The sequence below is a fragment of the Notolepis coatsorum genome (genome assembly GCF_963971535.1).
Source record: "Notolepis coatsorum genome assembly, contig: SCAFFOLD_642, whole genome shotgun sequence".
NCBI classification, from domain to species: domain Eukaryota; kingdom Metazoa; phylum Chordata; class Actinopteri; order Aulopiformes; family Paralepididae; genus Notolepis; species Notolepis coatsorum.
The window spans coordinates 96,399-116,561 of record NW_028170364.1 but is presented as its reverse complement, the minus strand read 5'-3'; the positions used below and the strand labels follow the sequence as shown (position 1 = coordinate 116,561).

The 20,163-nt window shown below is 51.3% G+C and overlaps 1 pseudogene across 1 annotated transcript in view; it reads left to right on the top strand.

The window, feature by feature from the left end:
• The first annotated feature begins 904 nt into the window (after nt 1–904).
• The window catches only part of LOC311248548 (elongator complex protein 2-like), a 67,020-nt pseudogene continuing 47,761 nt past the window's right edge, over nt 905–20,163 (top strand). The window contains exon 1 of the transcript XR_014621031.1: nt 905–977. The product of XR_014621031.1 is annotated as an elongator complex protein 2-like (transcript). The remainder of the gene's footprint in view (nt 978–20,163) is intronic.

The following is a 20,163-nucleotide window of genomic DNA, read 5'->3' as shown; positions in this document are numbered from 1 at the left end:
ACAGCCCCTAAGACTGGGAGCGTTCTAACTCTACTGAGCATGTACCCAACATTATATGAAAAATAAAGTCATTACGATGTTTTAGTGCACTTCAAGCGCTAAAGGGATTCATTAACAACTTATACTAGTAGTAGAGTCCATCTCACTCTGTGTTAGTACTCGTCTGTGTCTTTTCTTTTCATACCAACATTACCTTTTTAAGTGAACGTGGTCTTGTCCTTGTATCCATGTGTAATGTTGATAGTAGTGGGTGTACACAGATGAAGGAGTATCTACGGGGGAGAGCAAGCCTGTGTCTGGGATATAGGTTCCAGGCTATTAGCTCTTCTCGCAGCCTAGCCATTCTCTTTAGCCTTTGTCGTCTTAAATGCTATGTTCTTTTGGTAGAACTGTTCGGCTGCCGCAGGAGTGTTGAGAGAGTAGCAGATTCCGCTCATGGTTATTGGTATAAGCTGTTGTCACGAGAGACGTAGCTTGGCTTTTAGTGGGACATAAACGGTGCGGAGCAATAGCTATCGATTAGCCGGAAACGGAAATGCTGAAATAATAACGTGAATTATTCTAAAAGTCTCATCTTGTTTTAGTCAACATAAATTAAGAGAGAATTGGTCATGGTTTTTGTAAAGTACATTTTTGTGTCCTCAGATGTAGTCAACAATCATGCATAAATAATTTAGTCACGTTAGTGTCACATGATCTACATTAACGTGACGTCACGTCTCGTTGTCGTTGGGGGGGAAAAGCTTCGGTGACGACCATAATGGTAATCATTTTCGTTGACAAAATTAACACTGACCATCACTCTCTATTAACTATGCATTGTCTCTCTCTTGGTCTCTCTCACTCTCCCTCCCTCTTGCTCTCCCGTCTCCCCCTGTCCTCCGTCTCTCTGTCTCTGCCACAGGTACGGTCATGGCTTTGAGATGTTCTGCTTGGCCTCAGACAGCTGCAGGACAGTGGTGGCCTCCGCGTGCAAGGTCAGAACACACACACACACACGCACCAGAGCACTGGCACTGCTGTGGAACTCTATGGGACAGGCTGTTTGACCTTGGTTATACTGGCCCAGACACACACACACCACACATCAAAACACACAAGCCACATCGAAACTCATACACGTATGCACAACATGTACACATACACACGTACACAAACACGCACCCTCACTCACAGAGTTGGTAGCTGTCAGACATGACAGGATATCTTTTCCATGTCCTTCTCTGTCATACTGTTTAGATCTCTCTCTGTCTCCTCTCCTCTAGTCTCCTCTAGTCTCCTCTAGTCTCCTCTAGTCTCCTCTCCTCTAGTCTCCCCTAGTCTCCTCTCCTCTAGTCTCCTCTCCTCTAGTCTCCTCTAGTCTCCTCTAGTCTCCTCTCCTCTAGTCTCCTCTAGTCTCCTCTCCTCTAGTCTCCTCTAGTCTCCTCTCCTCTAGTCTCCTCTAGTCTCCTCTCCTCTAGTCTCCTCTAGTCTCCTCTCCTCTAGTCTCCTCTAGTCTCCTCTAGTCTCCTCTAGTCTCCTCTCCTCTAGTCTCCTCTCCTCTAGTCTCCTCTTGTCTCCTCTAGTCTCCTCTCCTCTAGTCTCCTCTAGTCTCCTCTCCTCTAGTCTCCTCTAGTCTCCTCTCCTCTAGTCTCCTCTAGTCTCCTCTCCTCTAGTCTCCTCCCCTCTCCTCTCCTCTAGTCTCCTCTCCTCTAGTCTCCTAGTCTCCTCTCCTCTAGTCTCCTCTCCTCTAGTCTCCTCTAGTCTCCTATAGTCTCCTCTCCTCTAGTCTTCTCTAGTCTCCTCTAGTCTCCTCTAGTCTCCTCTAGTCTCCTCTCCTCTAGTCTCCTCTCCTCTAGTCTCCTCTCCTCTAGTCTCCTCTAGTCTCCTCTCCTCTAGTCTCCTCTCCTCTAGTCTCCTCTAGTCTCCTCTCCTCTAGTCTTCTCTAGTCTCCTCTAGTCTCCTCTAGTCTCCTCTAGTCTCCTCTCCTCTAGTCCCCTCTAGTCTCCTCTAGTCTCCTCTCCTCTCCTCTAGTCTCCTCTCCTCTAGTCTCCTCTAGTCTCCTCTAGTCTCCTCTCCTCTATTCTCCTCTAGTCTCCTCTAGTCTCCTCTCCTCTAGTCTCCTCTAGTCTCCTCTCCTCTAGTCTCCTCTCCTCTAGTCTCCTCTCCTCTAGTCTCCTCTAGTCTCCTCTAGTCTCCTCTAGTCTCCTCTCCTCTAGTCTCCTCTCCTCTAGTCTCCTCTAGTCTCCTCTCCTCTAGTCTCCTCTAGTCTCCTCTCCTCTAGTCTCCTCTCCTCTAGTCTCCTCTAGTCTCCTCTCCTCTAGTCTCCTCTCCTCTAGTCTCCTCTAGTCTCCTCTCCTCTAGTCTCCTCTAGTCTCCTCTCCTCTAGTCTCCTCTAGTCTCCTCTCCTCTATTCTCCTCTAGTCTCCTCTCCTCTAGTCTCCTCTAGTCTCCTCTCCTCTAGTCTCCTCTCCTCTAGTCTCCTCTAGTCTCCTCTAGTCTCCTCTAGTCTCCTCTCCTCTAGTCTCCTCTAGTCTCCTCTCCTCTAGTCTCCTCTAGTCTCCTCTAGTCTCCTCTCCTCTAGTCTCCTCTAGTCTCCTCTCCTCTAGTCTCCTCTAGTCTCCTCTCCTCTCCTCTAGTCTCCTCTCCTCTAGTCTCCTCTCCTCTAGTCTCCTCTAGTCTCCTCTAGTCTCCTCTCCTCTAGTCTCCTCTAGTCTCCTCTCCTCTCCTCTCCTCTAGTCTCCTCTAGTCTCCTCTCCTCTAGTCTCCTCTAGTCTCCTCTAGTCTCCTCTAGTTTCCTCTCCTCTAGTCTCCTCTAGTCTCCTCTCCTCTAGTCTCCTCTAGTCTCCTCTAGTCTCCTCTAGTCTCCTCTAGTCTCCTCTCCTCTAGTCTCCTCTAGTCGCCTCTAGTCTCCTCTAGTCTCCTCTCCTCTAGTCTCCTCTAGTCTCCTCTCCTCTAGTCTCCTCTAGTCTCCTCTAGTCTCCTCTCCTCTAGTCTCCTCTCCTCTAGTCTCCTCTCCTCTAGTCTCCTCTCCTCTAGTCTCCTCTAGTCTCCTCTAGTCTCCTCTCCTCTAGTCTTCTCTAGTCTCCTCTAGTCTCCTCTCCTCTAGTCCCCTCTAGTCTCCTCTAGTCTCCTCTCCTCTAGTCTCCTCTCCTCTAGTCTCCTCTAGTCTCCTCTAGTCTCCTCTCCTCTAGTCTCCTCTAGTCTCCTCTAGTCTCCTCTAGTCTCCTCTAGTCTCCTCTCCTCTAGTCTCCTCTAGTCTCCTCTAATCTCTTCTCCTCTAGTCTCCTCTAGTCTCCTCTAGTCTCCTCTCCTCTAGTCTCCTCTAGTCTCCTCTAGTCTCCTCTAGTCTCCTCTAGTCTCCTCTCCTCTAGTCTCCTCTCTAGTCTCCTCTAGTCTCCTCTCTAGTCTCCTCTAGTCTCCTCTAGTCTCCTCTCCTCTAGTCTCCTCTCCTCTAGTCTCCTCTCCTCTATTCTCCTCTAGTCTCCTCTAGTCTCCTCTCCTCTAGTCTCCTATAGTCTCCTCTAGTCTCCTCTAGTCTCCTCTCCTCTAGTCTCCTCTCCTCTAGTCTCCTCTAGTCTCCTCTCCTCTAGTCTCCTCTAGTCTCCTCTCCTCTAGTCTCCTCTCCTCTAGTCTCCTCTAGTCTCCTCTAGTCTCCACTCCTCTAGTCTCCTCTCCTCTAGTCTCCTCTAGTCTCCTCTCCTCTAGTCTCCTCTAGTCTCCTCTCCTCTAGTCTCCTCTAGTCTCCTCTCCTCTAGTCTCCTCTCCTCTAGTCTCCTCTCCTCTAGTCTCCTCTAGTCTCCTCTAGTCTCATCTCCTCTAGTCTCCTCTAGTCTCCTCTAGTCTCCTCTCCTCTAGTCTCCTCTAGTCTCCTCTCCTCTAGTCTCCTCTCGTCTCCTCTAGTCTCCTCTAGTCTCCTCTCTAGTCTCCTCTAGTCTCCTCTAGTCTCCTCTCCTCTAGTCTCCTCTAGTCTCCTCTAGTCTCCTCTCCTCTAGTCTCCTCTAGTCTCCTCTCCTCTAGTCTCCTCTAGTCTCCTCTCGTCTCCTCTAGTCTCCTCTAGTCTCCTCTCTAGTCTCCTCTCCTCTAGTCTCCTCTAGTCTCCTCTCCTCTAGTCTCCTCTAGTCTCCTCTAGTCTCCTCTCCTCTAGTCTCCTCTAGTCTCCTCTCCTCTAGTCTCCTCTAGTCTCCTCTAGTCTCCTCTCCTCTAGTCTCCTCTAGTCTCCTCTAGTCTCCTCTCCTCTAGTCTCCTCTCCTCTAGTCTCATCTAGTCTCCTCTAGTCTCCTCTCCTCTAGTCTCCTCTAGTCTCCTCTAGTCTCGTCTAGTCTCCTCTAGTCTCCTTTCCTCTAGTCTCCTCTCCTCTAGTCTCCTCTAGTCTCCTCTCCTCTAGTCTCATCTAGTCTCCTCTCCTCTAGTCTCATCTAGTCTCCTCTAGTCTCCTCTCCTCTAGTCTCCTCTCCTCTAGTCTCCTCTAGTCTCCTCTAGTCTCCTCTAGTCTCCTCTAGTCTCCTCTCCTCTAGTCTCCTCTAGTCTCCTCTAGTCTCCTCTAGTCTCCTCTAGTCTCCTCTCCTCTAGTCTCCTCTCTAGTCTCCTCTAGTCTCCTCTCTAGTCTCCTCTAGTCTCCTCTCCTCTAGTCTCCTCTCCTCTAGTCCTCTCCTCTATTCTCCTCTAGTCTCCTCTAGTCTCCTCTCCTCTAGTCTCCTATAGTCTCCTCTAGTCTCCTCTAGTCTCCTCTCCTCTAGTCTCCTCTCCTCTAGTCTCCTCTAGTCTCCTCTCCTCTAGTCTCCTCTAGTCTCCTCTAGTCTCCTCTCCTCTAGTCTCCTCTCCTCTAGTCTCCTCTAGTCTCCTCTCCTCTAGTCTCCTCTCCTCTAGTCTCCTCTAGTCTCCTCTAGTCTCCTCTCCTCTATTCTCCTCTAGTCTCCTCTAGTCTCCTCTCCTCTAGTCTCCTCTAGTCTCCTCTCCTCTAGTCTCCTCTCCTCTAGTCTCCTCTCCTCTAGTCTCCTCTAGTCTCATCTCCTCTAGTCTCCTCTAGTCTCCTCTAGTCTCCTCTCCTCTAGTCTCCTCTAGTCTCCTCTCGTCTCCTCTAGTCTCCTCTAGTCTCCTCTCTAGTCTCCTCTAGTCTCCTCTAGTCTCCTCTCCTCTAGTCTCCTCTAGTCTCCTCTAGTCTCCTCTCCTCTAGTCTCCTCTAGTCTCCTCTAGTCTCCTCTAGTCTCCTCTAGTCTCCTCTCCTCTAGTCTCCTCTCTAGTCTCCTCTAGTCTCCTCTCTAGTCTCCTCTAGTCTCCTCTAGTCTCCTCTCCTCTAGTCTCCTCTCCTCTAGTCTCCTCTCCTCTAGTCTCCTCTCCTCTATTCTCCTCTAGTCTCCTCTAGTCTCCTCTCCTCTAGTCTCCTATAGTCTCCTCTAGTCTCCTCTAGTCTCCTCTCCTCTAGTCTCCTCTCCTCTAGTCTCCTCTAGTCTCCTCTCCTCTAGTCTCCTCTCCTCTAGTCTCCTCTCCTCTAGTCTCCTCTAGTCTCCTCTAGTCTCCTCTCCTCTAGTCTCCTCTCCTCTAGTCTCCTCTCCTCTAGTCTCCTCTAGTCTCCTCTAGTCTCCTCTCCTCTATTCTCCTCTAGTCTCCTCTAGTCTCCTCTCCTCTAGTCTCCTCTAGTCTCCTCTCCTCTAGTCTCCTCTCCTCTAGTCTCCTCTAGTCTCCTCTAGTCTACTCTAGTCTCATCTCCTCTAGTCTCCTCTAGTCTCCTCTAGTCTCCTCTCCTCTAGTCTCCTCTAGTCTCCTCTCCTCTAGTCTCCTCTCGTCTCCTCTAGTCTCCTCTAGTCTCCTCTCTAGTCTCCTCTAGTCTCCTCTAGTCTCCTCTCCTCTAGTCTCCTCTAGTCTCCTCTAGTCTCCTCTCCTCTAGTCTCCTCTAGTCTCCTCTCCTCTAGTCTCCTCTAGTCTCCTCTCGTCTCCTCTAGTCTCCTCTAGTCTCCTCTCTAGTCTCCTCTCCTCTAGTCTCCTCTAGTCTCCTCTCCTCTAGTCTCCTCTAGTCTCCTCTAGTCTCCTCTAGTCTCCTCTCCTCTAGTCTCCTCTAGTCTCCTCTCCTCTAGTCTCCTCTAGTCTCCTCTAGTCTCCTCTCCTCAAGTCTCCTCTAGTCTCCTCTAGTCTCCTCTCCTCTAGTCTCCTCTCCTCTAGTCTCATCTAGTCTCCTCTAGTCTCCTCTCCTCTAGTCTCCTCTAGTCTCCTCTAGTCTCCTCTAGTCTCCTTCCTCTAGTCTCCTCTCCTCTAGTCTCCTCTAGTCTCCTCTCCTCTAGTCTCATCTAGTCTCCTCTCCTCTAGTCTCATCTAGTCTCCTCTAGTCTCCTCTCCTCTAGTCTCCTCTCCTCTAGTCTCCTCTAGTCTCCTCTCCTCTAGTCTCCTCTAGTCTCCTCTAGTCTAGTCTCCTCTCCTCTAGTCTCCTCTCCTCTAGTCTCCTCTCCTCTAGTCTCCTCTAGTCTCCTCTAGTCTCCTCTAGTCTCCTCTCTAGTCTCCTCTCCTCTAGTCTCCTCTCCTCTAGTCTCCTCTCCTCTAGTCTCCTCTAGTCTCCTCTAGTCTCCTCTCCTCTAGTCTCCTCTCCTCTAGTCTCCTCTCCTCTAGTCTCCTCTAGTCTCCTCTAGTCTCCTCCTCTCTAGTCTCCTCTCCTCTAGTCTCCTCTAGTCTCCTCTCCTCTAGTCTCCTCTAGTCTCCTCTCCTCTAGTCTCCTCTCCTCTAGTCTCCTCTAGTCTCCTCTAGTCTCCTCTAGTCTCCTCTCCTCTAGTCTCCTCTAGTCTCCTCTCCTCTAGTCTCCTCTAGTCTCCTCTAGTCTCCTCTCCTCTAGTCTCCTCTAGTCTCCTCTAGTCTCCTCCCCTCTCCTCTCATCTCCTCTCCTCTAGTCTCCTCTCCTCTAGTCTCCTCTAGTCTCCTCTAGTCTCCTCTCCTCTAGTCTCCTCTAGTCTCCTCTCCTCTAGTCTCCTCTCCTCTAGTCTCCTCTAGTCTCCTCTAGTCTCCTCTCCTCTAGTCTCCTCTAGTCTCCTCTAGTCTCCTCCCTCTCCTCTCATCTAGTCTCCTCTCCTCTAGTCTCCTCTCCTCTAGTCTCCTCCCCTCTCCTCTCCTCTAGTCTCCTCTAGTCTCCTCTCATCTAGTCTCCTCTCCTCTAGTCTCCTCTAGTCTCCTCTCATCTAGTCTCCTCTCCTCTAGTCTCCTCTAGTCTCCTCTCCTCTAGTCTCCTCTCCTCTAGTCTCCTCTAGTCTCCTCTAGTCTCGTCTCCTCTAGTCTCCTCTAGTCTCCTCTAGTCTCCTCTCTAGTCTCCTCTAGTCTCCTCCAGTCTCCTCTAGTCTCCTCTCCTCTAGTCTCCTCTAGTCTCCTCTAGTCTCCTCTCCTCTAGTCTCCTCTAGTCTCCTCTAGTCTCCTCTAGTCTCCTCTCCTCTAGTCTCCTCTAGTCTCCTCTAGTCTCCTCTCCTCTAGTCTCCTCTAGTCTCCTCTAGTCTCCTCCTCTAGTCTCCTCTCCTCTAGTCTCCTCTCCTCTAGTCTCCTCTCCTCTAGTCTCCTCTAGTCTCCTCTAGTCTCCTCTAGTCTCCTCTCCTCTAGTCTCCTCTAGTCTCCTCTAGTCTCCTCTAGTCTCCTCTCCTCTAGTCTCCTCTAGTCTCCTCTAGTCTCCTCTAGTCTCCTCTCCTCTAGTCTCCTCTCCTCTAGTCTCCTCTCCTCTAGTCTCCTCTAGTCTCCTCTAGTCTCCTCTAGTCTCCTCTAGTCTCCTCTCCTCTAGTCTCCTCTCCTCTAGTCTCCTCTCCTCTAGTCTCCTCTAGTCTCCTCTCCTCTAGTCTCCTCTAGTATCCTCTAGTCTCCTCTAGTCTCCTCTCCTCTAGTCTCCTCTCCTCTAGTCTCCTCTAGTCTCCTCTCCTCTAGTCTCCTCTAGTCTCCTCTCCTCTCCTCTAGTCTCCTCTCCTCTAGTCTCCTCTAGTCTCCTCTCCTCTAGTCTCCTCTAGTCTCCTCTAGTCTCCTCTCCTCTCCTCTAGTCTCCTCTAGTCTCCTCTCCTCTAGTCTCCTCTAGTCTCCTCTCCTCTAGTCCCCTCTAGTCTCCTCTAGTCTCCTCTAGTCTCCTCTCCTCTAGTCCCCTCTAGTCTCCTCTAGTCTCCTCTAGTCTCCTCTCCTCTAGTCTCCTCTAGTCTCCTCTCCTCTAGTCTCCTCTCCTCTAGTCTCCTCTAGTCTCCTCATCTAGTCTCCTCTCCTCTAGTCTCCTCTAGTCTCCTCTCATCTAGTCTCCTCTCCTCTAGTCTCCTCTAGTCTCCTCTCCTCTAGTCTCCTCTAGTCTCCTCTAGTCTCCTCTAGTCTCCTCTTGTCTCCTCTAGTCTCCTCTCCTCTAGTCTCCTCTAGTCTCCTCTAGTCTCCTCTCCTCTAGTCTCCTCTAGTCTCCTCTAGTCTCCTCTCCTCTAGTCTCCTCTAGTCTCCTCTAGTCTCCTCTAGTCTCCTCTCCTCTAGTCTCCTCTAGTCTCCTCTCCTCTAGTCTCCTCTAGTCTCCTCTCCTCTAGTCTCCTCTAGTCTCCTCTAGTCTCCTCTAGTCTCCTCTCCTCTAGTCTCCTCTAGTCTCCTCTAGTCTCCTCTCCTCTAGTCTCTAGTCTCCTCTCCTCTAGTCTCCTCTAGTCTCCTCTCCTCTCCTCTAGTCTCCTCTCCTCTAGTCTCCTCTCCTCTAGTCTCCTCTAGTCTCCTCTCCTCTAGTCTCCTCTAGTCTCCTCTCCTCTAGTCTCCTCTAGTCTCCTCTCCTCTCCTCTAGTCTCCTCTCCTCTAGTCTCCTCTAGTCTCCTCTAGTCTCCTCTCCTCTAGTCTCCTCTAGTCTCCTCTCTAGTCTCCTCTAGTCTCTCTCCTCTAGTCTCCTCTAGTCTCCTCTCCTCTAGTCTCCTCTAGTCTCCTCTCCTCTAGTCTCCTCTCCTCTAGTCTCCTCTCCTCTAGTCTCCTCTAGTCTCCTCTCCTCTCCTCTAGTCTCCTCTAGTCTCCTCTAGTCTCCTCTCCTCTAGTCTCCTCTAGTCTCCTCTAGTCTCCTCTCCTCTAGTCTCCTCTAGTCTCCTAGTCTCCTCTAGTCTCCTCTCCTCTAGTCTCCTCTAGTCTCCTCTCCTCTAGTCTCCTCTAGTCTCCTCTCCTCTAGTCTCCTCTAGTCTCCTCTAGTCTCCTCTCCTCTAGTCTCCTCTAGTCTCCTCTCCTCTAGTCTCCTCTAGTCTCCTCTCCTCTAGTCTCCTCTAGTCTCCTCTCCTCTAGTCTCCTCTAGTCTCCTCTAGTCTCCTCTCCTCTAGTCTCCTCTCCTCTCCTCTAGTCTCCTCTAGTCTCCTCCAGTCTCCTCTCCTCTAGTCTCCTCTAGTCTCCTCTAGTCTCCTCTCCTCTAGTCTCCTCTAGTCTCCTCTGCTCTAGTCTCCTCTAGTCTCCTCTCCTCTAGTCTCCTCTAGTCTCCTCTAGTCTCCTCTCCTCTAGTCTCCTCTAGTCTCCTCTCCTCTAGTCTCCTCTAGTCTCCTCTAGTCTCCTAGTCTCCTCTAGTCTCCTCTCCTCTAGTCTCCTCTCCTCTAGTCTCCTCTCCTCTCCTCTCCTCTAGTCTCCTCTCCTCTAGTCTCCTCTCCTCTCCTCTAGTCTCCTCTCCTCTAGTCTCCTCTAGTCTCCTCTAGTCTCGTCTAATCTCCTCTAGTCTCCTTTCCTCTAGTCTCCCCTCCTCTAGTCTCCTCTAGTCTCCTCTCCTCTAGTCTCATCTAGTCTCCTCTCCTCTAGTCTCATCTAGTCTCCTCTAGTCTCCTCTCCTCTAGTCTCCTCTCCTCTAGTCTCCTCTAGTCTCCTCTAGTCTAGTCTCCTCTCCTCTAGTCTCCTCTCCTCTAGTCTCCTCTCCTCTAGTCTCCTCTAGTCTCCTCTCCTCTAGTCTCCTCTCTAGTCTCCTCTCCTCTAGTCTCCTCTCCTCTAGTCTCCTCTCCTCTAGTCTCCTCTAGTCTCCTCTCCTCTAGTCTCCTCTAGTCTCCTCTCCTCTAGTCTCCTCTCCTCTAGTCTCCTCTCCTCTAGTCTCCTCTAGTCTCCTCTAGTCTCCTCCTCTCTAGTCTCCTCTCCTCTAGTCTCCTCTAGTCTCCTCTCCTCTAGTCTCCTCTCCTCTAGTCTCCTCTCCTCTAGTCTCCTCTAGTCTCCTCTAGTCTCCTCTCCTCTAGTCTCCTCTAGTCTCCTCTAGTCTCCTCCCCTCTCCTCTCATCTAGTCTCCTCTCCTCTAGTCTCCTCTCCTCTAGTCTCCTCCCCTCTCCTCTCCTCTAGTCTCCTCTAGTCTCCTCTCCTCTAGTCTCCTCTAGTCTCCTCCCCTCTCCTCTCATCTAGTCTCCTCTCCTCTAGTCTCCTCTCCTCTAGTCTCCTCCCCTCTCCTCTCCTCTAGTCTCCTCTAGTCTCCTCTCCTCTAGTCTCCTCTAGTCTCCTCTCCTCTAGTCTCCTCTCCTCTAGTCTCCTCTAGTCTCCTCTAGTCTCCTCTCCTCTAGTCTCCTCTAGTCTCCTCCCCTCTCCTCTCATCTAGTCTCCTCTCCTCTAGTCTCCTCTCCTCTAGTCTCCTCCCCTCTCCTCTCCTCTAGTCTCCTCTCATCTAGTCTCCTCTCCTCTAGTCTCCTCTCATCTAGTCTCCTCTCCTCTAGTCTCCTCTAGTCTCCTCTCCTCTAGTCTCCTCTCCTCTAGTCTCCTCTATTCTCCTCTAGTCTCGTCTCCTCTAGTCTCCTCTAGTCTCCTCTAGTCTCCTCTCTAGTCTCCTCTAGTCTCCTCCAGTCTCCTCTAGTCTCCTCTCCTCTAGTCTCCTCTAGTCTCCTCTAGTCTCCTCTCCTCTAGTCTCCTCTAGTCTCCTCTCCTCTAGTCTCCTCTAGTCTCCTCTAGTCTCCTCTCCTCTAGTCTCCTCTAGTCTCCTCTAGTCTCCTCTCCTCTAGTCTCCTCTAGTCTCCTCTCCTCTAGTCTCCTCTCCTCTAGTCTCCTCTAGTCTCCTCTAGTCTCCTCTAGTCTCCTCTCCTCTAGTCTCCTCTAGTCTCCTCTAGTCTCCTCTAGTCTCCTCTCCTCTAGTCTCTTCTAGTCTCCTCTAGTCTCCTCTAGTCTCCTCTCCTCTAGTCTCCTCTAGTCTCCTCTAGTCTCCTCTAGTCTCCTCTCCTCTAGTCTCCTCTAGTCTCCTCTTGTCTCCTCTAGTCTCCTCTAGTCTCCTCTAGTCTCCTCTAGTCTCCTCTAGTCTCCTCTCCTCTAGTCTCCTCTCCTCTAGTCTCCTCTCCTCTAGTCTCCTCTAGTCTCCTCTCCTCTAGTCTCCTCTAGTCTCCTCTAGTCTCCTCTCCTCTAGTCTCCTCTCCTCTAGTCTCCTCTCCTCTTGTCTCCTCTAGTCTCCTCTCCTCTCCTCTAGTCTCCTCTCCTCTAGTCTCCTCTAGTCTCCTCTCCTCTAGTCTCCTCTAGTCTCCTCTCCTCTAGTCTCCTCTCCTCTAGTCTCCTCTAGTCTCCTCTCCTCTAGTCCCCTCTAGTCTCCTCTAGTCTCCTCTAGTCTCCTCTCCTCTAGTCCCCTCTAGTCTCCTCTAGTCTCCTCTAGTCTCCTCTCCTCTAGTCTCCTCTCCTCTAGTCTCCTCTAGTCTCCTCTCATCTAGTCTCCTCTCCTCTAGTCTCCTCTAGTCTCCTCTCATCTAGTCTCCTCTCCTCTAGTCTCCTCTAGTCTCCTCTCCTCTAGTCTCCTCTAGTCTCCTCTAGTCTCCTCTAGTCTCCTCTAGTCTCCTCTTGTCTCCTCTAGTCTCCTCTCCTCTAGTCTCCTCTAGTCTCCTCTCCTCTAGTCTCCTCTAGTCTCCTCTCCTCTAGTTTCCTCTAGTCTCCTCTAGTCTCCTCTCCTCTAGTCTCCTCTAGTCTCCTCTAGTCTCCTCTCCTCTAGTCTCCTCTAGTCTCCTCTCCTCTAGTCTCCTCTCCTCTAGTCTCCTCTAGTCTCCTCTAGTCTCCTCTAGTCTCCTCTCCTCTAGTCTCCTCTCCTCTAGTCTCCTCTAGTCTCCTCTCCTCTAGTCTCCTCTAGTCTCCTCTCCTCTAGTCTCCTCTCCTCTAGTCTCCTCTAGTCTCCTCTCCTCTAGTCTCCTCTAGTCTCCTCTAGTCTCCTCTCCTCTAGTCTCCTCTAGTCTCCTCTCCTCTCCTCTAGTCTCCTCTCCTCTAGTCTCCTCTAGTCTCCTCTCCTCTAGTCTCCTCTAGTCTCCTCTAGTCTCCTCTCCTCTAGTCTCCTCTAGTCTCCTCTCCTCTAGTCTCCTCTCCTCTAGTCTCCTCTAGTCTCCTCTCTAGTCTCCTCTAGTCTCCTCTAGTCTCCTCTAGTCTCCTCTCTAGTCTCCTCTAGTCTCCTCTAGTCTCCTCTAGTCTCCTCTAGTCTCCTCTCCTCTAGTCTCCTCTAGTCTCCTCTCTAGTCTCCTCTAGTCTCCTCTAGTCTCCTCTAGTCTCCTCTAGTCTCCTCTCTAGTCTCCTCTAGTCTCCTCTAGTCTCCTCTCTTCTAGTCTCCTCTAGTCTCCTCTCCTCTAGTCTCCTCTCCTCTAGTCTCCTCTCCTCTAGTCTCCTCTAGTCTCCTCTCCTCTCCTCTAGTCTCCTCTAGTCTCCTCTAGTCTCCTCTCCTCTAGTCTCCTCTAGTCTCCTCTCCTCTAGTCTCCTCTAGTCTCCTAGTCTCCTCTAGTCTCCTCTAGTCTCCTCTCCTCTAGTCTCCTCTAGTCTCCTAGTCTCCTCTAGTCTCCTCTAGTCTCCTCTCCTCTAGTCTCCTCTAGTCTCCTCTAGTCTCCTCTCCTCTAGTCTCCTCTAGACTCCTCTCCTCTAGTCTCCTCTAGTCTCCTCTCCTCTAGTCTCCTAGTCTCCTCTCCTCTAGTCTCCTCTAGTCTCCTCTAGTCTCCTCTAGTCTCCTCTAGTCTCCTCTAGTCTCCTCTCCTCTAGTCTCCTCTAGTCTCCTCTCGTCTCCTCTAGTCTCCTCTAGTCTCCTCTCTAGTCTCCTCTCCTCTAGTCTCCTCTAGTCTCCTCTCCTCTAGTCTCCTCTAGTCTCCTCTAGTCTCCTCTAGTCTCCTCTCCTCTAGTCTCCTCTAGTCTCCTCTAGTCTCCTCTCCTCTAGTCTCCTCTAGTCTCCTCTAGTCTCCTCTCCTCTAGTCTCCTCTCCTCTAGTCTCATCTAGTCTCCTCTAGTCTCCTCTCCTCTAGTCTCCTCTAGTCTCCTCTAGTCTCGTCTAGTCTCCTCTAGTCTCCTTTCCTCTAGTCTCCTCTCCTCTAGTCTCCTCTAGTCTCCTCTCCTCTAGTCTCATCTAGTCTCCTCTCCTCTAGTCTCATCTAGTCTCCTCTAGTCTCCTCTCCTCTAGTCTCCTCTCCTCTAGTCTCCTCTAGTCTCCTCTCCTCTAGTCTCCTCTAGTCTCCTCTAGTCTAGTCTCCTCTCCTCTAGTCTCCTCTCCTCTAGTCTCCTCTCCTCTAGTCTCCTCTCCTCTAGTCTCCTCTAGTCTCCTCTCCTCTAGTCTCCTCTAGTCTCCTCTAGTCTAGTCTCCTCTCCTCTAGTCTCCTCTCCTCTAGTCTCCTCTCCTCTAGTCTCCTCTAGTCTCCTCTAGTCTCCTCTAGTCTCCTCTCCTCTAGTCTCCTCTCCTCTAGTCTCCTCTCCTCTAGTCTCCTCTAGTCTCCTCTCCTCTAGTCTCCTCTAGTCTCCTCTAGTCTCCTCTCCTCTAGTCTCCTCTCCTCTATTCTCCTCTCCTCTAGTCTCCTCTAGTCTCCTCTAGTCTCCTCCTCTCTAGTCTCCTCTCCTCTAGTCTCCTCTAGTCTCCTCTCCTCTAGTCTCCTCTAGTCTCCTCTCCTCTAGTCTCCTCTCCTCTAGTCTCCTCTAGTCTCCTCTAGTCTCCTCTCCTCTAGTCTCCTCTAGTCTCCTCTAGTCTCCTCTCCTCTAGTCTCCTCTAGTCTCCTCTAGTCTCCTCCCCTCTCCTCTCATCTAGTCTCCTCTCCTCTAGTCTCCTCTCCTCTAGTCTCCTCCCCTCTCCTCTCCTCTAGTCTCCTCTAGTCTCCTCTCCTCTAGTCTCCTCTAGTCTCCTCTAGTCTCCTCTAGTCTCCTCTAGTCTCCTCTCCTCTAGTCTCCTCCCCTCTCCTCTCCTCTAGTCTCCCTAGTCTCCTCTAGTCTCCTCTCCTCTAGTCTCCTCCCTCTCCTCTCCTCTAGTCTCCTCTAGTCTCCTCTCCTCTAGTCTCCTCTCCTCTAGTCTCCTCTAGTCTCCTCTCATCTAGTCTCCTCTCCTCTAGTCTCCTCTAGTCTCCTCTCCTCTAGTCTCCTCTCCTCTAGTCTCCTCTAGTCTCCTCTAGTCTCGTCTCCTCTAGTCTCCTCTAGTCTCCTCTAGTCTCCTCTCTAGTCTCCTCTAGTCTCCTCTCTCCTCTAGTCTCCTCTCCTCTAGTCTCCTCTAGTCTCCTCTAGTCTCCTCTCCTCTAGTCTCCTCTAGTCTCCTCTAGTCTCCTCTAGTCTCCTCTCCTCTAGTCTCCTCTAGTCTCCTCTAGTCTCCTCTCCTCTAGTCTCCTCTAGTCTCCTCTAGTCTCCTCTCTCTAGTCTCCTCTCCTCTAGTCTCCTCTAGTCTCCTCTCCTCTAGTCTCCTCTCCTCTAGTCTCCTCTAGTCTCCTCTAGTCTCCTCTCCTCTAGTCTCCTCTAGTCTCCTCTCCTCTAGTCTCCTCTAGTCTCCTCTCCTCTAGTCTCCTCTAGTCTCCTCTAGTCTCCTCTAGTCTCCTCTCCTCTAGTCTCCTCTAGTCTCCTCTAGTCTCCTCTCTCTCTCCTCTAGTCTCCTCTAGTCTCCTCTCCTCTAGTCTCCTCTCCTCTAGTCTCCTCTAGTCTCCTCTCCTCTAGTCTCCTCTAGTCTCCTCTAGTCTCCTCTCCTCTAGTCTCCTCTAGTCTCCTCTCCTCTCCTCTAGTCTCCTCTCCTCTAGTCTCCTCTAGTCTCCTCTCCTCTAGTCTCCTCTAGTCTCCTCTAGTCTCCTCTCCTCTAGTCTCCTCTAGTCTCCTCTCCTCTAGTCTCCTCTCCTCTAGTCTCCTCTAGTCTCCTCTCTAGTCTCCTCTAGTCTCCTCTAGTCTCCTCTCTAGTCTCCTCTAGTCTCCTCTAGTCTCCTCTAGTCTCCTCTAGTCTCCTCTCCTCTAGTCTCCTCTAGTCTCCTCTCTAGTCTCCTCTAGTCTCCTCTAGTCTCCTCTAGTCTCCTCTCTAGTCTCCTCTAGTCTCCTCTAGTCTCCTCTAGTCTCCTCTCCTCTAGTCTCCTCTAGTCTCCTCTCCTCTAGTCTCCTCTCCTCTAGTCTCCTCTAGTCTCCTCTCCTCTCTCTAGTCTCCTCTAGTCTCCTCTAGTCTCCTCTCCTCTAGTCTCCTCTAGTCTCCTCTCCTCTAGTCTCCTCTAGTCTCCTAGTCTCCTCTAGTCTCCTCTAGTCTCCTCTCCTCTAGTCTCCTCTAGTCTCCTAGTCTCCTCTAGTCTCCTCTAGTCTCCTCTCCTCTAGTCTCCTCTAGTCTCCTCTAGTCTCCTCTCCTCTAGTCTCCTCTAGTCTCCTCTCCTCTAGTCTCCTCTAGTCTCCTCTCCTCTAGTCTCCTAGTCTCCTCTCCTCTAGTCTCCTCTAGTCTCCTCTAGTCTCCTCTCCTCTAGTCTCCTCTAGTCTCCTCTAGTCTCCTCTCCTCTAGTCTCCTCTAGTCTCCTCTCCTCTAGTCTCCTCTAGTCTCCTCTCGTCTCCTCTAGTCTCCTCTAGTCTCCTCTCCTCTAGTCTCCTCTAGTCTCCTCTCCTCTAGTCTCCTCTAGTCTCCTCTAGTCTCCTCTAGTCTCCTCTCCTCTAGTCTCCTCTAGTCTCCTCTCCTCTAGTCTCCTCTAGTCTCCTCTAGTCTCCTCTCCTCTAGTCTCCTCTAGTCTCCTCTAGTCTCCTCTCCTCTAGTCTCCTCTCCTCTAGTCTCATCTAGTCTCCTCTAGTCTCCTCTCCTCTAGTCTCCTCTAGTCTCTCTAGTCTCCTCTAGTCTCCTTCCTCTAGTCTCCTCTCCTCTAGTCTCCTCTAGTCTCCTCTCCTCTAGTCTCCTCTAGTCTCCTCTCCTCTAGTCTCCTCTAGTCTCCTCTAGTCTCCTCTCCTCTAGTCTCCTCTCCTCTAGTCTCCTCTAGTCTCCTCTCCTCTAGTCTCCTCTAGTCTCCTCTAGTCTAGTCTCCTCTCCTCTAGTCTCCTCTCCTCTAGTCTCCTCTCCTCTAGTCTCCTCTAGTCTCCTCTAGTCTCCTCTAGTCTCCTCTCTAGTCTCCTCTCCTCTAGTCTCCTCTCCTCTAGTCTCCTCTCCTCTAGTCTCCTCTAGTCTCCTCTCCTCTAGTCTCCTCTAGTCTCCTCTAGTCTCCTCTCCTCTAGTCTCCTCTCCTCTAGTCTCCTCTCCTCTAGTCTCCTCTAGTCTCCTCTAGTCTCCTCTAGTCTCCTCTCTCTAGTCTCCTCTCCTCTAGTCTCCTCTAGTCTCCTCTCCTCTAGTCTCCTCTAGTCTCCTCTCCTCTAGTCTCCTCTCCTCTAGTCTCCTCTAGTCTCCTCTCCTCTAGTCTCCTCTAGTCTCCTCTAGTCTCCTCTCCTCTAGTCTCCTCTAGTCTCCTCTAGTCTCCTCCCTCTCCTCTCATCTAGTCTCCTCTCCTCTAGTCTCCTCTCCTCTAGTCTCCTCCCTCTCCTCTCCTCTAGTCTCCTCTAGTCTCCTCTCCTCTAGTCTCCTCTCTAGTCTCCTCTCCTCTAGTCTCCTCTAGTCTCCTCTAGTCTCCTCTCCTCTAGTCTCCTCTAGTCTCCTCTAGTCTCCTCCCCTCTCCTCTCCTCTAGTCTCCTCTCCTCTAGTCTCCTCTCCTCTAGTCTCCTCCCTCTCCTCTCCTCTAGTCTCCTCTAGTCTCCTCTCCTCTAGTCTCCTCTAGTCTCCTCTCCTCTCCTCTAGTCTCCTCTCCTCTAGTCTCCTCTAGTCTCCTCTAGTCTCCTCTCCTCTAGTCTCCTCTAGTCTCCTCTAGTCTCCTCCCTCTCCTCTCATCTAGTCTCCTCTCCTCTAGTCTCCTCTCCTCTAGTCTCCTCCCTCTCCTCTCCTCTAGTCTCCTCTAGTCTCCTCTCCTCTAGTCTCCTCTCCTCTAGTCTCCTCTAGTCTCCTCTCCTCTAGTCTCCTCTCCTCTAGTCTCCTCTAGTCTCCTCTCCTCTAGTCTCCTCTCCTCTAGTCTCCTCTAGTCTCCTCTAGTCTCCTCTCCTCTAGTCTCCTCTAGTCTCCTCTAGTCTCCTCTCTAGTCTCCTCTAGTCTCCTCAGTCTCCTCTAGTCTCCTCTCCTCTAGTCTCCTCTAGTCTCCTCTAGTCTCCTCTCCTCTAGTCTCCTCTAGTCTCCTCTAGTCTCCTCTAGTCTCCTCTCCTCTAGTCTCCTCTAGTCTCCTCTAGTCTCCTCTCCTCTAGTCTCCTCTAGTCTCCTCTAGTCTCCTCTCCTCTAGTCTCCTCTCCTCTAGTCTCCTCTAGTCTCCTCTCCTCTAGTCTCCTCTCCTCTAGTCTCCTCTAGTCTCCTCTAGTCTCCTCTAGTCTCCTCTCCTCTAGTCTCCTCTAGTCTCCTCTAGTCTCCTCTAGTCTCCTCTCCTCTAGTCTCCTCTAGTCTCCTCTAGTCTCCTCTAGTCTCCTCTCCTCTAGTCTCCTCTCCTCTAGTCTCCTCTCCTCTAGTCTCCTCTAGTCTCCTCTAGTCTCCTCTAGTCTCCTCTAGTCTCCTCTCCTCTAGTCTCCTCTCCTCTAGTCTCCTCTCCTCTAGTCTCCTCTAGTCTCCTCTCCTCTAGTCTCCTCTAGTCTCCTCTAGTCTCCTCTAGTCTCCTCTCCTCTAGTCTCCTCTCCTCTAGTCTCCTCTAGTCTCCTCTCCTCTAGTCTCCTCTAGTCTCCTCTCCTCTCCTCTAGTCTCCTCTCCTCTAGTCTCCTCTAGTCTCCTCTCCTCTAGTCTCCTCTAGTCTCCTCTAGTCTCCTCTCCTCTCCTCTAGTCTCCTCTAGTCTCCTCTCCTCTAGTCTCCTCTAGTCTCCTCTCCTCTAGTCTCCTCTAGTCTCCTCTAGTCTCCTCTAGTCTCCTCTCCTCTAGTCTCCTCTAGTCTCCTCTAGTCTCCTCTAGTCTCCTCTCCTCTAGTCTCCTCTAGTCTCCTCTCCTCTAGTCTCCTCTCCTCTAGTCTCCTCTAGTCTCCTCCTCTAGTCTCCTCTCCTCTAGTCTCCTCTAGTCTCCTCTCTCTAGTCTCCTCTCCTCTAGTCTCCTCTAGTCTCCTCTCTCTAGTCTCCTCTAGTCTCCTCTAGTCTCCTCTAGTCTCCTCTAGTCTCCTCTCCTCTAGTCTCCTCTAGTCTCCTCTAGTCTCCTCTCCTCTAGTCTCCTCTAGTCTCCTCTAGTCTCCTCTCCTCTAGTCTCCTCTAGTCTCCTCTAGTCTCCTCTCCTCTAGTCTCCTCTAGTCTCCTCTCCTCTAGTCTCCTCTAGTCTCCTCTCCTCTAGTCTCCTCTAGTCTCCTCTAGTCTCCTCTAGTCTCCTCTCCTCTAGTCTCCTCTAGTCTCCTCTAGTCTCCTCTCCTCTAGTCTCTAGTCTCCTCTCCTCTAGTCTCCTCTAGTCTCCTCTCCTCTCCTCTAGTCTCCTCTCCTCTAGTCTCCTCTCCTCTAGTCTCCTCTAGTCTCCTCTCCTCTAGTCTCCTCTAGTCTCCTCTCCTCTAGTCTCCTCTAGTCTCCTCTCCTCTAGTCTCCTCTCCTCTAGTCTCCTCTAGTCTCCTCTAGTCTCCTCTAGTCTCCTCTCCTCTAGTCTCCTCTAGTCTCCTCTCCTCTAGTCTCCTCTAGTCTCCTCTCCTCTAGTCTCCTCTAGTCTCCTCTCTAGTCTCCTCTAGTCTCCTCTCCTCTAGTCTCCTCTAGTCTCCTCTCCTCTAGTCTCCTCTCCTCTAGTCTCCTCTCCTCTAGTCTCCTCTAGTCTCCTCTCCTCTCCTCTAGTCTCCTCTAGTCTCCTCTAGTCTCCTCTCCTCTAGTCTCCTCTAGTCTCCTCTAGTCTCCTCTCCTCTAGTCTCCTCTAGTCTCCTAGTCTCCTCTAGTCTCCTCTCCTCTAGTCTCCTCTAGTCTCCTCTCCTCTAGTCTCCTCTAGTCTCCTCTCCTCTAGTCTCCTCTAGTCTCCTCTCCTCTAGTCTCCTCTAGTCTCCTCTCCTCTAGTCTCCTCTAGTCTCCTCTAGTCTCCTCTCCTCTAGTCTCCTCTCCTCTCCTCTAGTCTCCTCTAGTCTCCTCAGTCTCCTCTCCTCTAGTCTCCTCTAGTCTCCTCTCCTCTAGTCTCCTCTAGTCTCCTCTCCTCTAGTCTCCTCTAGTCTCCTCTCCTCTAGTCTCCTCTAGTCTCCTCTAGTCTCCTCTCCTCTAGTCTCCTCTAGTCTCCTCTCCTCTAGTCTCCTCTAGTCTCCTCTAGTCTCCTAGTCTCCTCTAGTCTCCTCTCCTCTAGTCTCCTCTCCTCTAGTCTCCTCTCCTCTCCTCTCCTCTCCTCTAGTCTCCTCTCCTCTAGTCTCCTCTCTCTCCTCTAGTCTCCTCTCCTCTAGTCTCCTCTAGTCTCCTCTAGTCTCGTCTATCTCCTCTAGTCTCCTTCCTCTAGTCTCCCCTCCTCTAGTCTCCTCTAGTCTCCTCTCCTCTAGTCTCATCTAGTCTCCTCTCCTCTAGTCTCCTCTAGTCTCCTCTAGTCTCCTCTCCTCTCCTCTCCTCTCCTCTAGTCTCCTCTCCTCTAGTCTCCTCTCCTCTAGTCTCCTCTAGTCTCCTCTAGTCTAGTCTCCTCTCCTCTAGTCTCCTCTCCTCTAGTCTCGTCTCCTCTAGTCTCCTCTCCTCTAGTCTCCTCTCTAGTCTCCTCTCCTCTAGTCTCCTCTCCTCTAGTCTCCTCTCCTCTAGTCTCCTCTAGTCTCCTCTCCTCTAGTCTCCTCTAGTCTCCTCTCCTCTAGTCTCCTCTCCTCTAGTCTCCTCTCCTCTAGTCTCCTCTAGTCTCCTCTAGTCTCCTCCTCTCTAGTCTCCTCTCCTCTAGTCTCCTCTAGTCTCCTCTCCTCTAGTCTCCTCTCCTCTAGTCTCCTCTCCTCTAGTCTCCTCTCCTCTAGTCTCCTCTAGTCTCCTCTAGTCTCCTCTCCTCTAGTCTCCTCTAGTCTCCTCTAGTCTCCTCCCCTCTCCTCTCATCTAGTCTCCTCTCCTCTAGTCTCCTCTCCTCTAGTCTCCTCTCTAGTCTCCTCTAGTCTCCTCTCCTCTAGTCTCCTCTAGTCTCCTCTCCTCTAGTCTCCTCTC